Below are 7,273 nucleotides of genomic sequence, written 5' to 3' on the forward strand. Positions count from 1 at the left end.
TTTGCAACAGCATAGATGGACCTGGACAGCATTATGCTAAACAAAATAAGCCAGTCAGAGAAAGATAAGTATCACATGATCGCACTCATAGTAGTCTGTGGAATCTAATGAACCAAATAAAGTGATGATGAAAAATAGGCCCAGAGTCATAGAAGCATGAACAGACTGTTGAACCTCAGAGGGAAGGCAGGGAGGCTGTGTGGTAAGAGATCAACCAATGAACTTGAATGCATATATGCCTAACCCCTGGACACAGACAATGGGGTGATGAGGGCCTGGGGGGCTAGGGAGAGGATGCGAGTAGGCTTGAAGGGGTTAATTGGGTAAAAGGAGGACCTATGTAATACTTTCAACAATAAAGATTAAATGAAAAAAAAAAAAGAAAATGCAAATCAATCATATATCACTCTACACCTACAAGAATGTCTTCTTCATCAAGAAGGTAAATGATACAAATGTTAACAAGGATGTGGAGCAAAGATAACCATTGTGCCGTATTGGTGAGATTGTATACTGGTTGAGCCACTATAAAGAACAGTATGGAAGTTCTTCAAAGAGTTAAAATTGGACCTTCCATGCATGTCCAGATATTCCATTTCTGGGTAAATATTTAAAGAAAATGAAGACAGGTTATCAAAGGGATAGATGTACTCTCATGTTTATTGCAGCATTATTCACAATAGGCAAGATATGTTAATAACTTATGTGGCCATCATTTGAAGAATTGGTAAAGAATATTGTATAAATATACAATTAAATATGATTCAACAATAAGAAAAAAAGAAATCCTGTAATTTGCAACAATGTGGATGAAACTTGAGGCCATTATGCTAAGTGAGATAAGTCAAACAGAAAAATAAAACACTGTATGATCCCACTTATATTGAATATCTAAAAAATGAGCTGGAAAAAAAAAGAGAGTAGAATGGTGGGAACCAGGGGTTAGGGGTAGAGGAATAGGAGAGCTATTGTTTCAGAGTATATACTTGCAACTAGCAGATAAACAAGTAATGGAGATCTAATACACAGTTCAGTGATTATAAACAACAAAACAATTATAAACATCAAAGTTCCTAATAGATCTCAGTTGTTCCCATCACTAGAAGAAATGATAGTTTTGTGATGTGATAGAGGTGTTAGCTAACTCTACAATGGCAATCATACTGAAGTACTAATGCATCAAATCAATATATTATATAAAACTTACACTGTTTCATGTCAATTATATTTCAGTAAAACAGCAGTCCAAAAAGATTTGAAGTGCATAAAAATAATTTAGTAATTTAAAAATTCTAAGATCTCTATGGCTATATGACAAAATAAAAGAGGCTTGAGGAGGTAGTAGGGATAAGGGAAAGTATATTTTTCAAAAAAGAAAGAAAAAAAACCACCTTCCTACCATGAAGAAAGCAGGGGATCTCTAAATGTGTAGCTGGCTGGTGAAGTAAAAATAATTATTAAAATAATTTCAAGGATCACTTTAAAGGGAATTCTTAAATTAAAAGTGTTTTAAAGACATCAAAAGCAGGAAATGAACGAGAGAATCAGTGGGGTCACTTTATGATCATGCAAAATTCATACTCAGGCATGAAAGAGTGGCAGCAGAGTCACAAAGTTAGGTGTGTTTTTTTTCTTTAGCAAGAAAACCACAAAGAAGAATCCTGAATCTAAATGAAACTTCAAATAGCAAAGTCAGAGACATTATATCATAAACAGGCAGACAGAATTCAAGACATGATGGTAAATGATATACATTGAAGTGCCAATTACTCAACTTTTTGAAGAAACTCAAGGGTAAAATAGAACAGCAGCTTAAAGACATAATATGTTGCCAAAACAAAACTGGAAGATTTTCAAGATGACCTACATTCACCAAAACAAAGAAACAAAACAATTTTCTTTGGGGGATTTACTTCCATAATTATCCACCTGACAGAATAAATATCACAAGGTAAAGTCCTGAAATAAACATGATATGTTGGAGAGAGAGAAAAAAACGTTCTGCATTTATGTTTCAGATGTTATGGAGGTCAAACATGTCCCCCTTTTCTTCCGAGGCTACTCCACCCCTGCCCCAAATCCAGTGATGCCTCTACCAGAATAGAACTGACACTCTCTGATACACTTTGTAAAGCAAAATATTCTGAAGATTTAAAATAATCTCTATCAAGATGAAAAATGCTGCCAGCTTTTTGGGCTTTGCAATTTGTTTTTCTGAAAAATTTCCCTGAAGAGGAAAGATTTCCACCCCATACTGAAGGGTTTTTAATTGGGCAGGAATCACAGCCCCCAAAGAAGAAAAATCTACCAAACCAAAGAGTGCCAACACAGATTGTGAAATCCCTCACGATTTAGAAATCCACATCTTTCTGGTAGCTTACTCATCTGGTAGTATTACTTCATCAGATAAATACAAAAGCAACATATCAGTAAAATTACTTATTATAACTTTAGGAAGTAAATTCAACACTGCTTCCAAAAAAAGAAAATACTATTCCTGTTGCTATCCCCATTTCTATTTTTTTCCTCTAATGCACAGTTGACCATTAGAGCTACTAACCATATAGCACCTCTCATAATTCTGCTTCTCATTTTTTTGCCTGCAAAACATGCAGCATTATTAGATGGTGTCCCTCTTATGAATTATTTATTTATTTTTATTGTTGACACTATTACAGATGTCCCCATTTCTGCCCCCTCCTTCACTCAACCTCTACCCCCTTTCCCTCTGGCCATCACTACACTGTTTTCTATGTCCATGGGTTATGCATATGTGTTCTTCAAATTTTTAAAATTATTTCTAATAGATTTAACCAGTTTACAACTCTTTACAAGATAACAGTTTTTCTTTTTCTTTTGTTTTTGTTTTGATCTTCACCCAAGTATATGTTTTTATTGATTTTTTTAGAGAGAGGATGGGAGAGAGAGAAACATTGATATGAGAGAGAAACATGGATCAGTTGCCTCCCTTACACACCTTGACTAGGGAACCCGAAACCTAGGTATGGGCCCTGACTGGGAATCAAACATGCAACCTTTAGGTGTACTGGATGACACTCTAAACAACTGAGCCATCCAGCCAGAGCCCTTTCTTTTTAATCAAACTTTGGGATAATTTTAAGCATCTATAATAATAAAACCATAATATGCTAATTAGACCAGACAGCCGAATGACCTTCAGGACGCCATTGCGGACATCCTTCTGGATGAAGCCGCCTCAGCCAGGGCCAAAGCAGAGGCGGTTAAGGGTGATCAGGCAGGTGGGCAAGCAATTTAGAGCAATCAGGCAGGCAGGCAGAGTGGTTAGGGGTGATCAGGCAGGCAGGCAGGTGAGCGGTTAGGAGCTAGCAATCCTGGATTGCGAGAGAGATGTCCAATCCTGCAGGGGTTCCTGTGGGATCGGGCCTAAACTGGCAGTTGTACATCCCCAAAGGGGTCCTGGATTGCAAGAGGGTGCAGGCCAGGCTGAGGGACCCCCCTCTACCGTGCACGAATTTCATGCACTGGGCCTCTAGTATTATATAAATGGAATCATACCATATGTAACCTTAGGGAATTAGCCTTTTTCATCCAGCATGTATCAATAGTTAGTTTATTTTTATGGCTGAGTACTATTCTATGGTAAGGATGCAACACAGTTCATTTAACCATCTACCTGTTGAAGAATATCTGAGTTGTTTCTAGTTTGGGGATATTAGGAATAAAATTGGTATCAACGTTTGTATGCTGACACTTGATTTGAGATGTCTAGCCTCCAGAACCATGAGATAACAAACTACTATCGTTTCAAATCACCCAGTTTGTGGTACTTTAGGGAAGCCTTAAGAAACAAAGTTTTGTGGATGCTCTTTATCAAGATGAGAAAGGTTTTCTGTGATCTTAACTTACAGAGTTTTAAAAATCATGAGTAAGTGTTGAGTTTGTCATCTTATTTTTCTGCAGCAGATGATATAATTGTAGTAGTAGCCCTGCGCATGAATCCATGAGCCAGTAGCTCTCTGCAGGGCCTGGCTGCTCCGCACCCACTACCCAGAGGCCCTCCGCGGCCCAGAGACCCATCTGCGGCCGGACGCGGAACATTTGCCTCATCGCTGGGGCAACGATGCAAGCATTCGCCTCCCCCTCCCTGGCCTCTCCGTGCCCGCTACCCAGAGGCCCTCCACCACTGGGGTGGAACGCCTGCCTCGTCACTGCGGCAATGAAGCAAGCATTCTTCCAGGCTACTCATGCTGCCAGCTCTCAGTGGCTGCCCCCCCAGGACTGGGAAACTCTGGCGGGGCTGAGAGGACAGGGCGCCACCATCTTCTGGTTATGGGCACCACCATCTTTGTGACAGAGTGATGGCTAATTTGCATATTACCCTTTTATTAGATAGGATGATTTTTTTGTTCTTTAGTATGTCATGTTTAGAGATTTTTTGGATGTTGGGCTAGTCTTGCATATATGGAATAAATCTCACTTGATCATGGTGTATAATTATTTTTACATTGTTACATTCTATTTCCTAATTATTTGTTAAAGATCTTTATATCTTTGATAGTAAGAATTAGTCTGTGTTTTTTGCTATATTTTCTTAGTCTAATTTTGATATTAAGGTAATAATGGCCCCATAAAATAAGTTGAAAAGTGTTCCCTCCTCTACTGTTTTCTAAAAACAGTGTATACAATTGTTAATTCTTTGAATGTGTAGAAAATTCCTTAGTGAAATCTTCTGGTCCTGAAAATATCCTTTTTCAGGCATTCTTTAATTCCAAGTTCAATTTCTTTAATTTTTATAGGACTACTTAGTTTAACTGTTTCATCTTGGCTCAGTTTTGGTAGTTTGTGCATTTAAGGAATTGGTGCATTTCTTCTAAGTTGTTGAATTTATGAGCATAAAGTTGTTCAAAATATTTTCTTAGTATCCTTTATGGCTGAATGACCCCTTTAAATCCTGATATTGGTGATTTCTGTCTCCTTTCTATTTTTTGTCATTCTTGCTAGAGGTGTGTCAACTATATTGAATTTTTGAAGAACCAGTTTTGCATTCATTGATATTCTTTTCTTATTTTCAATTTTATTGATTTCTGCTCTTTATTATTTCCTTCCTTCTGGTTCCTTTGAGTTTAGTTTTCTGTTTTTTTCTAATTTACTGAAACTTGTATTACTGATTTGAGAATTTTCCTGTCTATTTTGTAACATTTACTTCTGTAAATTTCCTTCTCTATAGTGCTTTACCTGCATGCCACTCATTTTGATGTGTTGTGGTTTTATTTATTCAGTTCTATGCATTTTAAATTTTCCTTTGAGACTTCTTTATTCACCTATGGATTATATAGAAATGTGTTGTTTAACTTTTTGAAGATTTTCTTATTGGTTTTCTGTTACTAAATCTAGTTTGATCACATTATGTTAAAAATGCTCTGTATTACTTCAGTTCTTTTCAATTTATTTTATGATCCTAAATATGGCTTGTTATGGACAGTTTGTGTCCCCTCAAACTTCATATGTTGAAGTCCTAACCTTGGATGTGGCTTATTTGAAGATGGGGTTTCTAAGGAAATAATTAAGGTTAAATGAGGTCATAAAAGTGCAGTCCTTAGCTGATAGGATTAGTGTCTTTATGAAACTATAAAAAGAGATAACAGCCCTGGCTGGTGTGGCTCAGTTGGTTAGGCATGGTCCCATGAACCAAAACGTTGCAGGTTTGATTACTGGGCAGGACACATGCCAGGGTTGCGAGCTTGATCCCTGGTAGGGGGCATGCAAGAGGCAGCTGATCAATGCTGCACTCTCACATCAATGATTTAGTCTCTCCCTCTCATTTTCTCTTTCTCTAAAAATAAAATTATTTTTTAAAAGAAGAGATAACAACATTTGAACTGAGTGGCGGGAGCTGCTGGGACTCCGCGGAAGCCTGGTGTGGGGTGCACGCGCTGGTGGCGGGCCTAGCCATGGCGCGGCAGCTGTCCTGGGAGCAGGGCGTCACCCTGCGCAGCAGCGGCTACATCGTGGCTGAGTTCTTCTCATCTGGCATCAACAGCATTTTGTATCAGCGCGGCATTTATCTGTCCAAAACCTTCACTCGAGTGCAGAAGTACGGGCTCACCTAGCTGGTCACCACGGACCCCGCACTCATGAAGTACCTGAGCAACGTGGTGGAGCGGCTGAAAGACTGGCTGTACAAGTGCTCTGTGCAGAAGCTGGTGGTGGTCATCTCGAATATTGAAGACGGGGAGGTCCTGGAGAGGTGGCAGTTTGACGTCGAGTGTGACAAGATGGCCAGAGAAAAATCTCAGAAAGCCATCCAGGACGAAATCCGCTCGGTGATCAGACAGATCACCACCACGGTGATCTTCCGGCTGCTGCTTGAAGATTCCTTTTCATTTGACCTGCTGATCTACACAGACAAAGACTTGGTTGTGCCTGAGAAGTGGGAAGACTCCGGACCGCAGTTCATTGCCAATTCAGAGCAGGTCCGCCTGTGCTCCTTCACAACGACCATCCACAAGGTGAACAGCATGGTGGCCTACAAGATCCCTGTCAACGACTGAAGGAGCCACACGTGTGTGTCCTGAGGCCATGTCAACTGTAGTTCTTGTTTTGTTTCATTGATTACTTTTGAGGTGGGGAAAACTTAGCATTGTACTTCACTGAACTGTGCATATTGTCCATTTGTTGGTGCCTGTTTGACTTTCCATAGGGTTGACATAATTTCCATAAGGTTGACACTGTTCGAAAGAGAACCAGCAGATCACGTCAACACTGGAATGTCAACTCCTTTGAAGGTGGAAACTGGAGATGGGAAACTTGTGCTATTCAGCTAAATGCCTTCCTAAATCAGAACTTTCAGTCAAGTAGCCTGATTCCGAGTCTAGGTGAATATAGAACAGCAAAAGAAGTCTGAATATCAAAATCTTTGTTTAGTTCTAAAGTAACTGATCAGCCACAGTAACAGTATTCCTAGCAGGTCCTTTTGCCATTTATTTCATTTGTATAGTTTCCATATTGAAAACCCCCAATTACTTGACTTTAATGTATATAATTTACACTTACAAATCTGTCGCCATTTCTCCTGTTTCAATTCTGCTGATACAGAACTCTTAATGTCTTTTTGTGTTTTATAAAATCAAGCTTTAAATGACAATGATAAAGTTAAAAAAATAAGAAATAACAGAGAGCTCAGTCTCACTCTCTCTCTTTCTGTCTCTGTATTCATGCACAGAAGAAAGGCTACGTGAAGACGGAGAAAACGTCTGTCTCTTTGAATGACAGGGGATGCTGCTGCTACACA

The 7,273-nt window shown here is 39.1% G+C and overlaps 1 pseudogene; it reads left to right on the top strand.

Annotated features, from left to right (window-relative positions):
• Nucleotides 1-5,933: 5,933 nt before the first annotated feature.
• Nucleotides 5,934-6,534, top strand: LOC102418812 (annotated as a pseudogene).
• Nucleotides 6,535-7,273: the final 739 nt, after the last annotated feature.

The sequence above is a fragment of the Myotis lucifugus genome, unplaced genomic scaffold (genome assembly GCF_000147115.1).
Source record: "Myotis lucifugus unplaced genomic scaffold, Myoluc2.0 scaffold_2, whole genome shotgun sequence".
In the NCBI taxonomy this organism is placed as follows: Eukaryota; Metazoa; Chordata; class Mammalia; order Chiroptera; family Vespertilionidae; genus Myotis; species Myotis lucifugus.